The sequence below is a fragment of the Herpailurus yagouaroundi genome, unplaced genomic scaffold, assembly GCF_014898765.1.
Source record: "Herpailurus yagouaroundi ecotype Mexico unplaced genomic scaffold, PumYag 100, whole genome shotgun sequence".
Classification (NCBI taxonomy): Eukaryota; Metazoa; Chordata; class Mammalia; order Carnivora; family Felidae; genus Herpailurus; species Herpailurus yagouaroundi.
Genome location: NW_024412391.1, coordinates 62,009,259 through 62,025,340, shown reverse-complemented (window position 1 = coordinate 62,025,340; position 16,082 = coordinate 62,009,259). Strand labels below are relative to the sequence as shown.

Below are 16,082 nucleotides of genomic sequence, written 5' to 3'. Positions count from 1 at the left end.
TCGATTTCTAGTAAATCTTAAAATACTAATAATGCACCTTTTTTTCTGAACATCTATTATTGTTTTGGTTTGGCACAAACTGACCATCTTTAGTCATATAATCAAAAAATACATAAAACATGTCTCACTTGATATATATCCTACACAAAACTATATATGACATTCATCAGTGGTTTTAAATTAGTTTCCTTACAGGTTTTTATTCTGAGCACTATGTAGAACATATGTTGTCTTAACTGGAGAATATTTTCAAGCATTTTTTTTTCCTCTTGGTTATCTTTCAATTTTAAAAGCCAACTCAGATGGCTCACATTTCTTTTCTGTGGTGTTAGAGCCTTTGGATCACTGGGGTTAATCTTCAGTTTTATTTCTTCCAACCAAGATATAATGGACTGAAGAAAAACTTGCAGAGGAGACTCTCAGGCAGATAGGAAGAAATCTGGTACATAATAATGTTGCAGGAACCTGGGTGAAATGGGGTTCTAGGCAAGTGAGTTAGACAAGGGAGCCAGCTGCGGGCCACACCTGTATCTGGCACTGATGTATGAGGTGCATGAGGACAGAAGACTCTCTTTCTTGAAGGCTGGTAGTGACTCCAAGGTCTCAGTAGTCCCTGAAGTCTGGTAATATCACAGATTGGACACTGAGTTTAGAGAGTACAAAGCTCTGGGACTTTTCATGCTGACTGAACTAATAATAGCAAACTAGAGCTAACATTTATTGAATGTTTCTAATTATATGCTAGGGGCTGTGCGAAGTGCTTCGCATGGATTAATTCATTGAAATATCACAGGTGACAAGTGTCATTATTACCCCCTTTTGACTTCTAGGAGAGTTGAGTCTCAGAAGAGTCTACTAACGTGTGCAAATATACAAAACCAGTAAGCAGTCGACTTAAGCTCACACTCAGAAAGTCTGATTCCAGAGTAGGAGAATTTAGCCACACCACTGTCTCTCTGCAAGACTCTTTAGCGACTTCTTAAAGGCTAGTAAGTTAGAAATTTGCCCGGCGTGTTTTTTATAGTAACCATTTAACTAATTCTTGGGGCTCTTCTTTCAAACTTTGGAGCATTAAATAGATTAAGAGGTGAAACGGGTATATTTGCAATGAGCAGTTTATGACTTGTAGGGGGTATGGGGGAACACTGTACTACTGAGTAAATTTTTTGTAAACTTAGAATACTCTAAAAAAATAAGATCTATCAATAAAACTAAGGTAAAGTCTATGCATGCTATCTAACCCCGTTCTCAAATGCACATTGCCATCTGTCAAGATTCGTATCCAACTGTATACATACACCCAGAACCTCTTCAACAAATGCCTCCAGATCATGAGGATGCCCTACTGTAAGGCATTTTCCCCTTCCTGATCTCTCATGGCAAATGTCTTTCTACCTTTTTTATTCTACTTTTATTAGTCTGTTTGGTATTAAAGCCAATTGCATCTTTTCATTAGATTTTGAGTCTCTGGAATATAGACATCATTCATTTCTTATTTATTTCTAGTCCTACACCCAATATCTATACTATGCCTGTACACATGATAATGAAAATAATTATAAGCCTTTTTAAAAATTTGTGCTGGGGACATAAGCCATTATGATAAACACAACTTGACAAATTCAGGCCTTCCTAATCCTGACCTAGGTTCTTAAAATGAACTTTGAAATTAGTCTTTACTTGTTTCAGTCCTTTATCCATAGAAGCTCCTGGATGACCCTTTCCAAATGTCATTTCCTGCTCAAATATCTGTAATGGTGGTATTCCACTATCTTCTTTTCAGCCTTCCCTAAGTCTCAATCTGCTCCCCCATGAGTCTGCCATACTTCAAAAAGCTGGACCACTCAGCATTTGCTGGGTACATGTGGTTTCTCTTTTCTAGAGCTTTGTTTATGCCTGGAAATGTTCTTCCCTCTTCATTTCTACTCTTAAACCCCTATCTATCTGTTTCAGATATTATCCATATTCACAATTCTAATTTTCTCCTATGACCTTCCCCACTCCAACCAGATGAGCTCTTGTTGGAGTTCTTTTAACATATTGTATTGCTTTGGCCATTTCCTTATTGTTCGCCTGTAAAAAAAGTTTATTTATGTTGAAAGAGAGAGAGTGTGAGCACATGAGGACGGTAGGGGCAGAGAGAGAGGGAGATAAAATCCCAAGCAGGCTCCCTGCTGTCAGCACAGAGCCCACCACAGAACTCAGTCTCACAAGCCATGAGATCATGACTTGAGCCAAAACCAAGATGCGGTCGCTCAACCAACTGAGCCACCCAGATGCCCCTGTTTGCCTTTAGTTATATGTTTACCCTTCCTTCTACCTTCAACTGGATTTTAACTTCTTTGTAAAAAGGGCTTATATTCTCCTCATTTTTGGACCACCTGAAATTCCTAGCTTTGGCAGGTAGTGGGCATACAATAACCCCCATATTGGAGAGACAGTAATACCAGTTGGTAATGTACAAGCAGTGAAGTCAGGTGAACAGGGGTTCCAATCTCAGCTACATCACTCTGTAGCTGGGGAACTTGGGCAAAGTAGTTAACTTCTTTGAGATTCAGTCCTTTAACTATGGGGATGGCATTTTATCTACTACACAGTGCTAATAAAAAACTTAAAAGAAAAATGTACGTAGAGTTTGATTTCTATTAAGTATCCAATACATGGCAATGGCAAGTGTTTGTTTCATAAGTTTTTTTCTCTGCAATATCTTGAATACCTTCTTTCAAAAGACATTCCACTTGTCTATTTTTTAGCCAGACTTACGGTCACAATAATTTGCCAGGAAGGCAAAATTGGCAAAAAGGATGGCCATTTCATAAGTAGGTATAATATCATATTTACCTCTATATTTATTTATTCTGAAATTACTGTAGCACTTGATTAAATAAATTCATAAACAGTTACTCAGCATTTATTATGCATCAAACACTGTTGTAGGTGTTGGGAATACAACAGTGAAGAAGACACAGTCTTTGTCCTTCAGTTACTTCCATGTTAATGTGGACAGTGACCTCACAGATATTCAAGAAGCACAACGAAAAACTTAGCTATAAAATGGTGCCAAATCTGCACTGATTAGAAGCCCAAACTCCATTTCTGGGTTTACCACTTAGCTGTTACAGTAAGCTTTGAGGGAGTTCAAGAATGGTTACCCAGATTTTTAACAGCTAGGAATCCAAGAAGCAACGTTGTGGAGGCGAGCTATATATACATTTTTTTTCTTCTGGGAAAAAAATAGGGATAAATCAGACCTATGTCTTTGTGTGTAGCAGATGGAGCTGAGCTTTCTCTATTTCTACTTAAATGACCTTAAAGTAGTTGTCTGGGAGTGAAAGTTGTTCAATGTTGGCATGTCAGCAACAGCTCCCAAAACACCGAAGCTCCTCTGTTTGCAGCAACTTAGGTGAGTCCTGCCGATTGTACAGATAGACGGGTTGACCTCCCCAGGCCCCCGGTTTGCCACCCGCCGCTGGGCCGGCGCCACCCCTCCCTTGCGAGACCGGTGCGAAGGCTGCGAGCGGAGGGCCCTCCCGCGGGAGGGGCGCGGGGCGTGGAGGGCGTGGGCGGGGGCGGGGCGAGCCCCGCAGACTGGGTGCTCCGAGGGAGCTGTCAGTGTCAGGCTCGCGGAGAGAGAGGAAGTGCTGGGTCCCCGAGGAGCGCGAGCCGAGCGGCCGGCGCAGCGTGAGACAGCACATCCTGCGCGCGCCGGGCCCGCCGCCCTCTGGAGCCGCTCGAGCCTCGACCCCGCCGCCCCCCGGGGGCCGCTGCCGCGCTCGCTCGGGGAGCCCAGTGCCGCCGCCGCCGCCGCCGAGCGCGTCCAGGTAAACAGGAGGGGGGTGTCGCGCTCTCCCGGCCGCCGCCGCCGCGTCGCCCGTCGACCCTCCCAGCCCCAGGGTCGTCTGCGCGGGTAGCCGGGCAGTAGTTGGGCCGCCGCAGCCGCAGCCGGACCCCTGCCTCGGCCCCCTCCCCAGGCTCCTGCGTTCTCACGCGGCGCCCTAAGGCGGCCAGAGCCCCCCCCCCCCCCCCGCCTCCAGCGACACCCCCTTGCTGCAGTTTCCCCCGGTAGAGCCCAGAGGCGGGGGCAGAGGAGGAGGGGTCGTGGTGTCATCACCTTGTCGCCCACCTCGCGGGCTGGGAGGGGCGTCCCAGTGTGCCCCGCCTCGGTCCGGTCCTGGGCGGCAGAAGGCTAGCGGCGGTGAGATCCGCACCCCTGTGGGCCACCAGCTGACGGCCCCTGGGGGAGGGGAAGCTGCAGAGGGAAGGGAAAGGATGCTGTTTGATTACATTTTCAGCTGTCTGCAGAGCTCTTAGATGCTGTTGCTACCCGCCAAGTCGGAGGGAGCGAATGTACTTCCAGCAGGGCATTAATTAAACACTCACGCAAGAAGATGCCAGTTTCTCTCACTGCTGCAAAAAAGTGTGGTTGGGGGATGTGTTTTCGTAAACACCTTCCTAGCCGCGTGGCTCTCCTACCCCCACTCTGGAATCGCTGTGGCCTTATAAATCTGTGCGTCGTCATCATTAGGGCAGTGATCCTAGCAGCGCTGATGGGAACTGAGTGTGCGAGAGTCTCATGACTTGTGTCTTGGTTAATAAGGTTAAGTGGAAACCCAGGATCAGGACAGGAAATTACTTTGGAAATCGGAGACTCCGCAAAAATGCAGAGGATGGAATATAGTCTATTCTGGCCTCTACCTCATCTAGGTAAGGGGCAAGAACAAATGGCCAGCCATTTTCTTGCCTGGAATGCCTTTCAAGTGTGCACTGTAGACTTATTCTAGTTCAGGGTTGTGAAAAATTGCTCCCAAATATTCCAGATTAGCAGAAAGCATAGCTGACAGTAAGGCATGGGTAACTGCAGAAGACAGCGTATGGCTAATATTAGCACAGCTATGGGTGATGGTCTATGAACATATTTTCACTGTGAAAATTATATTGAGAGACAACGTTAGGAAATTCGGAATGGAGACTTCAGTGCAAGTTGCATCCTGAGGGTGCCGGTGGGAATGTGATTAATACTTCCTCTGATGATTTAAAATGCCAAATTTTGTCCAGAAGTTCTTTGTGTGAGAAACAAAGGCCTTAAACTCTGCTCTTTTGACCATGTTTCTCAATAAAAATATACTCAGTCATCAAAATGTTCTCTTCACGGGAACCAACCTGCCAATGTTTTTTAAGTTCTGAGGATTCAGTGCTCCAAGAGCCATTTTTCTGTAAGATCTTGCAGCATCATCATTAGGACATTAGGACAATATATTTTGGTGCCCAGTAGAGGCTTTACAGCCTGTCCAGTCTGGCCCCAGTTTTTGGCCCAGCACATCCCCTATGTCTCTCTTTTTTGTCCTTGTCTTGGGCCTCAGGCACTGATGCACCTGCTTCCTCTCCACTTGGACCTGAAGGATGCAGGCACACAGTGCCCAACTGCAGAGGGATGGCTCAGCCCCTCCACACCCCCAGCCTTTCCTCTTCTACTGAAACATGTCCTGAAGCTCTTTGGTGTTTGAGATCTACATCATCAGGTATAATCACTATTAGGGATATGGACAGAGAAAAAATTTAACCCACAAGAAAGTGAGGCAATTCTTACAGTGGTGGTCCCTGGTGCCTAGTTTCTGACAAACTTCTGAGATTATAAGAAGAAGTCAGGGGCACCTGGGTGGCTCAGTTCCTTACCCTCTGGACTTAGGCTCAGTTCGTGATTTCATGGTTTGTGAGTTCGAGCTCCACATTGGGCTGTCTGCTGTCAGCACATAGCCCACTTTGGATCCTCTGTCTCCCTCTCTCTCTGACCCTCCCCCACTTGTGTGTGTGCATGTGTGTGTGTGTGTGTGTGTGTGTGTGTGTGTGTGTGCATGCACTCTCTTTCTCTTTCTCTGTCTCTTTCTCTCTCTCACAAAAATAAACAAAATTTAAGAGGAAGTCAACCAGCATTTGTGTCATCATGCTTTATGTCTGAGAGGGCTCTGTCAACTTTCTTACCAGCCCTTCTACTTCCCCAAACATTTCTTCCCAAGTCTACATTTAATAAATAAACCTTTCCTGTTTTTTGTTGTTTTTTTTTAATTTTAGTTTAGAGAGAGTGAGAAGGTGTGAGCGCACATGGGGGAGGGGCAGAGAGAGAGAGAGAGAAAGAGAGAGAATCTTAAGCAGGTTCCACACTCAGCACAAGCCCCATGAGGGGCTCAGTCCCACTACCCTGGGATCATGACCTGCACCGAAATCAAGAGTTGGACACTCGGGGTGCCTGGGTGGCTCAGTCTGTTAAGTGTCCGACTTTGGCTCAGGTCATGATCTTGAGGTTCGTGGGTTCAAGCCTCGCATTGGGGTCTGTGCTGATGGCTCAGAGCTTGGAGCCTGCTTCAGATTCTGCCTCTGCCCCTTTCTCTGCCCCTCCCGCACTTATGCTCTGTGACTCTCTGTTGCCTAAAAATGAATAAATGTTTAAAAAAAATTTTGAAGGGGCGCCTGGGTGGCTCAGTCGGCTAAGCGTCTGACTTCGGCTCAGGTCATGATCTCCCAGTTCGTGAGTTCGAGCCCCACGTCGGGCTCCGGGCTGACAGCTTGGAGCCTGGAGCCTGCTTCAAATTCTATGTCTCCCTCTCTCTCTGCTCCTCCCCTGCTCACGCTCGGTCTCTCTCTCCTTCAAAAATAAATAAAAACATTAAAAAAAATTTTTTTTGAAAAGAGCTGGACACTCAATGGACTGGTGCCCCAATAAGCCTTTTCCTTGACTCCAGCACTGAGTCAGGTAATTTTTGGGGATTCATCTTGGGTACTTCTCTGTCTGGTCTTGTAAAATACATACCAAGTCTTCAAACCATGTCTCTCAACACAGACTGTGCATAGGCTTCATCCAAAGTGATTTACCTAAATGGGCTACTGATTCTTTCCATCACCTGTTTCTTTCTATGACTTAACCTAGCTTCAGAAGAAAAGGTCTTTTGCAAAGTTAAGTATATCCTTCATCATTTTGTTTGCCTTACATTTTGCTCTGCCAAGTAAAGCAAAGGTTAATAATACACTGAGCAGTTTCCTAAATGTATTACCTTACCGAAACATTTGCTAAAATGCGTTGAGCACTTGGCCCGGGCATTGGATTTTACGTTACTTCTCCATGCATTAATTTATTTAATCCACAAATATCTTATGAGTTATATATTATTTGTAATCCTATTTTACAGATGAGGAAACAAAGATACAAAGATGCCAACTAACTTTTTTGAAAATTGCTCAACTGATAAATTATAGAGGCAGGATTTGAACCCTAGGCAGTCTGAATCTACTCTTTCATACTACAGAACAATTATATTGGTTAATTTTCATATACTGAATACCAAGCTCTTTTCTCATGTTATTTCGTTTTAATCCTTGTATGAATCCTATGAAATAGATGTTATTGACCATATTTTATAGATGATGTGACTGAGTTCAGTGACATATTCAAGGTTATAGATAATCAATAGCAGATGCAGGTTTCAAATCAGGTCTGTTTGACTCCCAAACCAGAGCTCACCCAGTTTTGCTAGCATCCCCTATCAGAAACAAGAAAAAGCTGAACTTGTCTGTCTCTTTCAGGTTTGCTACCTAACATCCCTATGGACCATTGTCATGTCCTTTAAGCCTCAATGGTGGCCATACTTTTTGTCAGCAGATTGATAACTATGGATGATATGGCAAACTCAATGTAGCACTATAGCTCTTCTGAAATCGAGTACCAATTTGGTTCTCTCTCCTTAATGAAATTAGGTAATTACCCGTGATACTTTGTGGATCCCAAGTGCCATGTAAATAGTCATTTACTTGATCAGGGATCCCTTTTACTAGAAAATGTTGTGACTTCTACACCCCCTATAAAATGTGAGAAAATGCGTTCTTTGGGGAACTTTGCTAGGACAATGAACTTTTAGGGTTCACTTCTTTTGAGAATTAAGTTAATCTGACTCTCATTTTATTTCTTTGAAATTTATAAACTTTTGCCCAGATCCGTATAAAAAATATTCCTCTTGATTAAGAACTTTTCATAGATATCCTGGGCTGATTTTCTTTGCTTCCTCTCTACAGAAAGCCTGGCACCAGAATGTCAGAGTGAAGCTTGCATTGGAACATAGACACTACTGTCCGGGTGCAAACCCTGAGGAGCCCACATGTTCATAAGGCATCTCCTGATTCTTTGTTCAGAGGAGGCTTCTTAAATAGGAGTCCTAGGCATTGTGGAGAGCAGGCACATGATGGTGTTCTGGTGGTCACCGAACCCGATAATACTGATGCAAAATTTAATGCATATGTATAGAAATGCAACTTTCTGGTGGCAAGGGGCAGGGTGTGGGATTTGTGACCAAAAAGAGATTAAGAACCACTGGTTCACAGGCACAGTTTAGAAGAGGGGCTAGAAGCTGAGGCCACTGTGCTGAAATGTGTAGAAAACAAGGCAAAACTATCCTATGAGCACCAACCAAGAAAAAAATGTTTGTAGCTACCAGAGCATTGTTGGCATTTTGCTACCAAGGCATTTTGAAGGCAGGGGGTGGGGGGTGGGGTGGTACCAACTTACACTAATGCACGCTGCAACCAAGTGAGATCTTCAAGAATGGCAGGAAGCCTTAGAGTTGCTTGCCATCCATTAGGTACTTACCCTGTTCATGTTTAGGTTCATCAAATCATTCTAACAGCCCTGTAAGGCTGACATTCTTATCTTCATTTGACAAACAAAGAATCTGATGCTTGGAAACATGAAGCCACTTTGTCAAGGCCACCTGAAACCAGTTTGTGGGAAAGCTGGATTTCAAATGCAGGTTGGCCAGATTCCAAAGTTTGTTTATTCTGTTCCCATCGTATGTCATTGTTTTTCTATGTGGGATGCCAAAAAATACCGTTTAGTGTAGCTTTTCATTGTGGCAAGACAGAGAGTCCTTCAAGACAGAGAGTCCCCCACGTGCTGATGGGAAAAGCCTAAATGTATTATCAAAAGAGAACAAGAAAATTAGACGTCTCTCAGTGTACTGGAGAATAAGCAAGTCCTGCTTTCCCTTGAGGTGTGTTAAAGCCCCTACATTTAATTCTCAAGTGTCACTAGGTATCAGGCTGAACACAAAATGCATAGCGGTTTACAACGAGGACAGTCCAGAAAGTTGACTTTGCAGGAGTGGATATAAACCAAGACTGTGTTCATTGCAAAGATTAATTTATTTCAAAGCTGAATTCGAAGCTGCTCAGTGTTCTGGGGCTTAGCTGATATAGTGACTGTGTCATGATCCGGAACATTAACTTGGTACTAAATCTTGGGAGCACCTCTGCTTACCAGACAACCTACATACCCTTTAGTTTTTGGTTCTTATCAATCCTGAGATCCTCACAAGCAGCAGTTTTATTTCCAAAATATTACTGAATCCCTAACATTTCTATCCTCACCCATATTTTTACTATACTCTTAAAGAATGACCCATTGTTTTCATTTTTGGGGCACAAACCAGCTAATGCCATCAGTGTGGCAAACACACAAAGCAGAAATTTATGTTGGAGTCAAGGGCATTCTTTATAATAAAGTAATAAGTCTCTGGCACTACACAGGATGATTGCACTTGATCAACAGATCTGCCTGGGAACCAATACCAGTGTGCTTTATTATGCTTCAATTTTTTTTTCTTCTATAACCTCTAAAGAATTTTTAAAAATTCTGCTGCTCTCTTATGCTACACATTTTAAGTTGGCATCTAACTGTTTTCATTGTAAACTTGAAGAATCACAATGAATGTGATTTCCAGAATATTGTAAACTTGGATACTTAAAAATAAAATGATGTAATTCTTTGAATTCAATTACAATCTAAATACTATCTCAATCTCTCTATAAAAAAATACCTGAAGAAGCTCCTCAACAAAAGGGTATTTTTATACCTTGTGGTCAAGCATCACAATCAGATTTGGGGCTTCAAGTGTCACGGTTTTTTTTTTCCCCTCTGGTAATGGGGAAGAAAGGCTTTTGCAAAAATGGAGGTGGGAAAGGAAGCCCTGAATGATTCTAAATCACAGGCATGTTCTCTGATAGGTCAGTTTCTGGAAAGATTAAAGACAGAATCTTCAGATCTGGAAACTAAAATGTCATTAGTTCTTCTCGTGCTTGCACAGTCCTTAGAAACCCTTGATGGGCACCAGGGACACACAATGCCAATTATCAGAGCATGCATTTATTTAGCACAGGTGTTGTATGTTATAGGTCATTGTAGGCAGTGGCCAGGAGTTAGGTCCGTGGCCTTCTGTCTGTGTGGCTCAGACTCAAAATGGGCAGGGCTGGAAGGACCTGCAAAGTCAAGGGTCCCATCTCCTGCCCTGCGGCTGTCTTTCCCCTATGTAGTGATTTACAGAAGAAATTGACTTATTCTAGTGTGTTTTAGATCAGTGTTTCTCAGTCAGGGGTGATTGTCCACCCTAGGGACATTTGGCAATGTCTAGAGGCAATTCTGGTTATCAAAACTGGGGAGAGTGGCTACAGGCATCTAATAGGTGGTGGTCAGGGCTGCCGCTGAATATCCTACAATGCACAGGACAACTCCTGTGACAAAGTATTATCCTGCTCAAAATGTCAATAGACACTCTGTTTTTCTATTGAATATTTCCTGTTGTAATTTAAGTCCATTTCCTTGTTTGGTCTTTTACAACATAAGAGTACAACATCTAAAAGACAGCATAAGACAAAAGAAAGAAGAAGCCAGATATCTCACTTAAGCTATGTGAGCCTCAGTTTCTTCATCTGTGAAATGAGGATAATGATACCTGGCTTGCAAAGTTATTATAAGGATTACAGATAATGAGAAAACAGGGTTCAATACATGTTACACACTCAGTGTGTGGAAGATGCTTCTTATTATCCAGCAGCAATTATATCATTCTCTAGCCTTCTCTTCTCAGGGATATGTGTGATCTTGCCTTCCTTTGAACCAAAGGTATGCTTTAAAAAATTTTTTTTTATATTGAATTGTACTACTTATATGCATGCCTCTTTCCTCCACTACACTCCAGGCTCCCTGAGATACCCTTGTATCTTTCAGCTGAGGGTCTTACACATGGTGGAGGCTCAACAAGCTTTGTTGATCTGAAATACTAGCCAGAATAAATCCCACTTAATTTTCTTTTTATTATAAGATTTAATTCTTTCCCCTTGGATCACTTTAATGTGTTTAGTAAAAACAGTCACTTCCTGAAATGTAGTTTCCATTGCACGTCTGGGCCCAATTTGAATGTAGACTTGGTAATGCCTAGAATTCTGGAATCCTTGCCTTCCTGAATTAGGATCATGTGGAACATTTCTGCTGTGAGAAAGGGATCTTGAAAGGGACAACTTTTCATTCTAGAAATGGCAGGCAGGATGGTTTGAGTCTTCTGTTTCTTTTATGAGCCCCTTGGGCTAATTTTTTGATCTTTGGTTTGGTGTCTTTGGTTTCCTTCCCGTGGGAGAAAGGGAGATTTTGATTCATTTGTCAGATTTCTATTTTATGCTAATGTCTAGAGTGAAGCCAAGAGTAATGTGTATATTTTAAATAGCCCCAATGAGTAAATGGTGACACAGTACTGTATAGACTTTGCCTACCATCAATTTCCCTTTTAGAATGCAAGCTAGATGGTCTACTCTGACCTGAAATAGTACCCATTTCTTTGTTTAACAAGCAGAAGATTTTAGTAATTGAAATGGGATGAAGTCCACTCCTTTTAAAAGCAATTTAGATCCTGTGAGGCACATATGGAAGCCTTTACAAGTTTATCTAGTTGTTGAGTGTTACAGTGAGCCCATGCTTGGAGGATGACCATGGGATTGTGTCTCGGAATCAGCTTGTGGAATTTCAGTAGTTGGTGGTTTGGGTGGCTGGAAAGTTAGTTAGCAGGCCCTGTGGGGGGATGTGTGTTTTGACAGTGTCCCCTTTTAAAATGATGGCACGTCTCCCGTTTCACCGTCTGCCCCACCAGTATCAAAATAGCAAGGGGTTGTGGGAATTGGTGTGCATTTTGTGGAAGAAAGAATAACAAAAAACTTCTCTGCCTGTTTCCTTGAAAAGTGTGACTTTGTTCACTCTCAGAGGGTATAGGTTACCGCTGATTTGGAAAGGTGATCTTCCCTCTTTGAATGCTTTCAGACTCAGAGGAAAGTGAGAATCTATTTACATAAGTTAAAATGCCAAACTAAATCTCCCAATGCAAATACGGACCACCCAGGGACATGGTTTGGGGTTTCCAATACAGATTTTCTTGCTTCCTCTTTTAAGCTTTTTAATATTTTTCAAATGCTGCTGAAAAGTAATTGGCATATCAAACAAGGATGAAATCCCATATCCCTGTAGATTTTGAAGGGGAGAATCATACCCATTTTCTTTGAGAACTCCTTGTTTTAAAAATTAAAAAGTATGAATAGCTAAAATTGAAAGACCAACAAGTTGTAGGTTTTAGTTTAAAATAGATGGAAAAGTCAGGTTGCAAAACAGTTGTAAGGGAAAAGGAAAATACTTTCTTCAAATGTTCCCTTTCCCTAGTACATTCTGCACAGGCAGAGCCATTTACCTGAGTAAAATGGGCAGAACTTTGCTTTGGGGATAAGCCAGGGAATTGGAAGGATCACCTCTTAACATTGCCAATACCACCTCTGCCTTCCCCAACCCTGGACAGGTACATCTGGGCAGCACACGGAAAGAGTATTTTCTAAATTCTCTGGGGGAAGATTCAGAATGAAAGTTGCTTTAACCAGCACACATGTTCTGGTGACCGTGTGGTTAATAATGACAATTAGTGCTTTCTTAGTCTCTATGCCTGTTAAAGAAAAAGTTATTCATACACTTGTTAAAGAAATGGTAAGGCAGGCTTTTTTTCAGGGGGACTATTCTGATAGATGTCTAGACCCCTGCACTGGAGGTTTGCAGTAGGGGAGAGAGATTGGGATCAGCTCTGAATACACTAAGGAAAAGTGGGATTTATAGCCAAGGAGTCAGGGTGGGGGTCAGTAGATGGAAAATTACTAAAAGGAAACATCCAGGGTAAGGGGAGTGGAATCAGGATAAGCCAACCTAACAGGATTCTTGCTGAAGGCAGGCGAGGTGATCAGACACCACTTGGAAGACGGTAGGGGATGAGGAACTTCATCAGATATCAGTTTGATATTGGTGATCAGATATTGAGGGTGGAGGATTCTGGCTAAACTGACTTAGCAGGACTTTTGCTAAAATGGGACTCTTGAGAGCATGCCAAGGGATTGAGGCCAAGTTAAAAAAGAGCTTGGAGGAGACTGACTATCATTTGGTCAAGGAGAGAATCCTTGGCACACCCTCTCAGTGGGCATTCCATAGCGAAGTGCAGGTGGGGATGATAAAAAGGGGGTACTTGCAGTTACCAACACTAAATCCAAAGGTGGAGAGCAATGAGAATGCTGGATCATTGGAGTGGATTTGGGCCACAGGAGTGTATTTATCGGGTTAGGTTGCATCACAATGCAGTAACAAACAACCACCAAGCATCAGCAGAGTAACCCAACAGAAGATTTTTCTTGCTCATGTTACATGTCAGGTGTGAGCCAACAAGGGGCCCCGTTCACCAGACCCACTCAGAGACCCATGCTGAGAGAGGCTTTATCTTGGTATATATTGCCCCAATCTCATACATGGTCACTGACTGAAGCAAATCAGATGGCCCTGTCTGGCTACCAAGGAGTTGTTAGGTAGAGTTTCAGAGTGGGGGGACAGGAATTTTTGTGATTAACCTAAATGACTATTAAAGGAGTGAACTTCCCTGGGTTCTGCCTATTCCTGTGGTTTAGGAAACCACAGTTTCCTAAAGGCATCCCTAGGAAGCTCTCTGACATGCAACCCACATGTGGTGGTTTCAGTATTCAACTTTAGTTGTACCTGAAAGAATGCTCTTATAGAGTATGAAATTCATTAGAATGATTTTAGCCTCATGAGTAATAACAGCATCCTGGAATTAGTGAGCTTCCAAATCTAGATTTTACTAATAATGAATAATGAGTACGACTGAATGCTTTGTGGGTGCATGAAAATGAACAAGGTATAGACCTTAGGGACTATGGGACTGATGTCTAATCAGGGAAAAATAGAAAAGTTTAATATATATAACATGTGGCTGTGTGTTACCACATACCTCACATGAGATAAAACATGGTAAATACCTAATAGAGGAATAACAAAGTTCAAAGAAAGGAAGTGATTAATAACTAATCACTTCTTTGAATAATCACTTCTTTGAATTTTCAAGCTCACCAGACACCAATGTCAACTAGGCAAAATCATTAATATTTTATCTTTATCTTTATTTTTTGTTCTTGGGTCTGATCTGATCTGATCCCAAAACAAATCACAACAGTGGTCAAGAGGCAGTATGAGATCCTGGCCTCTGCAGCTGGAGTTCAAATCTCCGCATTGCCCATTACTATCTGTGTGACCTTGACAAGTTATTTGGCTTCCCTGTGTCTCATTTTCTCCATCTATTAAACAGGAGTGATAATAATAGAGCCACTTCCTAATATTGTGGTGAGTCTGAAAGAATAAATCCTACTTAATTTTCCATTTCTTATATGATTTAATTTTTTTTTCCCCTGGATCATTTTAATGTGTTCAGTACAAACATTTGACTTCCTGAATGTGTCATCCGTTAGGTCTCTGGGCCCCAAATGAATGCGGGCTTGGTAATACTTAGGATTCTGGAAGCCTTGCCTTCTGAATCAGGATCCTATTGAACATTTTTGTCTATGCCCAACAGAGCAGTGCTGGGTTCTGGGTGAGTACAACATAAGGGTCAGCCTGCATTTTCCCTGGCTTGTGAGGCAACCTTAGTCTAGAGACTGTTATTTAGAGTATCAAGTTGGCTTCCATTCTTATCTTGGAATTCAGGTCTGCTGAGGACACATTTCCTAGCCTCCTTCTATCCCCAGCATTTCAAAGCAATGTGAAATTAAAATCTACTGTGATACAAATCCATTGTGGCTAAATCATGCAAGCATTCTGTGTGTCCAGAAAATTAAAAGGTGCAGGAGCTCAAGACTCATACCACAGGTAAAGGTTTAAAGAGCTAGAGGCTGGTTGTGATGGAGAGGAGGCTGTGTGGCTCATCTTGGCAGATGTACACCTTTTCTCTCCTCTGTGGGTTTTTTTTTTATCTTCCCTTCCCCCACCACTCCTTGAGTACAGTGTGAATGAACTTGACTGGATGCTGCAGAAAGCCTGTGGGTTGGAAGCAGGTGAAAGTGTGGGCATGAGGACTCTATTTTTGGCAAGTAAGTATGAGGGACACCTCTCTAGCCCAAACTTCCAGGGAAAAGGAAAGTTCATATCAATATAATGCAGAACCTTTGATTGACTCAAGTTAAAAAAAAAAAAAAAAAAGAAAAGAAAAAAAGACTGGGCTACCTTTATGGTAGTGAGAGTTCAAGCATGTCACCAGGAAGTGAGGATTTTCTGTGAAGGGATTATTCTACCAATGAGAGGCCAGACCTGGATTTAGTAATCTCCATGTTATTTTTTCTCTGGATTTAAGAACCTGTGATTTTATGTACTAGAGAGAGCTTTGCATCACTCTTATCTCTGGCCAGGTTTTGCCATTCACTTGGGGCAGCATAAATAAGAGGGCAGATGCCAAACTGGAAAAATAAATGTGACAATCCGTGTCTACTTTCTTCCCCATGGAATTGTTCAAGTTGTAACATTCAATCATTCATTCTTTCATTCAGTTAAACATTCCTTAAACTCCTGCCAGACACTGGGAATGCCATAGCAGTGTCAGGGCTGGTGGAAGGAAATTTAACAGCTTATGACAACCATTAAAAACAAACACAAAATGTTTGCATCTAGCTTCATTCCAAAGTGGCCACATGATCTTGCAGTTGAGGGCTCACTCTTTCATTTGTTCATGTATTTGTTCATTGAGTAATCTCTTAATGTGCCCTGATAATATTCAGGATTGGCTCTACCCTGCTAGCAGCAGAGGCTAGAAAATATATCATTTCAAAGGCATATGACAGAAATCCCCAACTACCATTTTCTTTTTACAGCAAGAAGAAAAGCAAACTAGGAGCCTACTGGGGTTGGGGGCGGG

At 42.5% G+C, this 16,082-nt stretch overlaps 1 protein-coding gene across 1 annotated transcript in view; it reads left to right on the top strand.

Moving 5' to 3' along the window:
- The first annotated feature begins 3,600 nt into the window (after positions 1 to 3,600).
- Positions 3,601 to 16,082, top strand: part of DYNC1I1 (dynein cytoplasmic 1 intermediate chain 1) — a 314,400-nt gene continuing 301,918 nt past the window's right edge. Inside the window, exon 1 of the mRNA XM_040472606.1 lies at positions 3,601 to 3,821. The gene's annotated coding sequence lies outside the window, so the exon portion shown is untranslated. The remainder of the gene's footprint in view (positions 3,822 to 16,082) is intronic.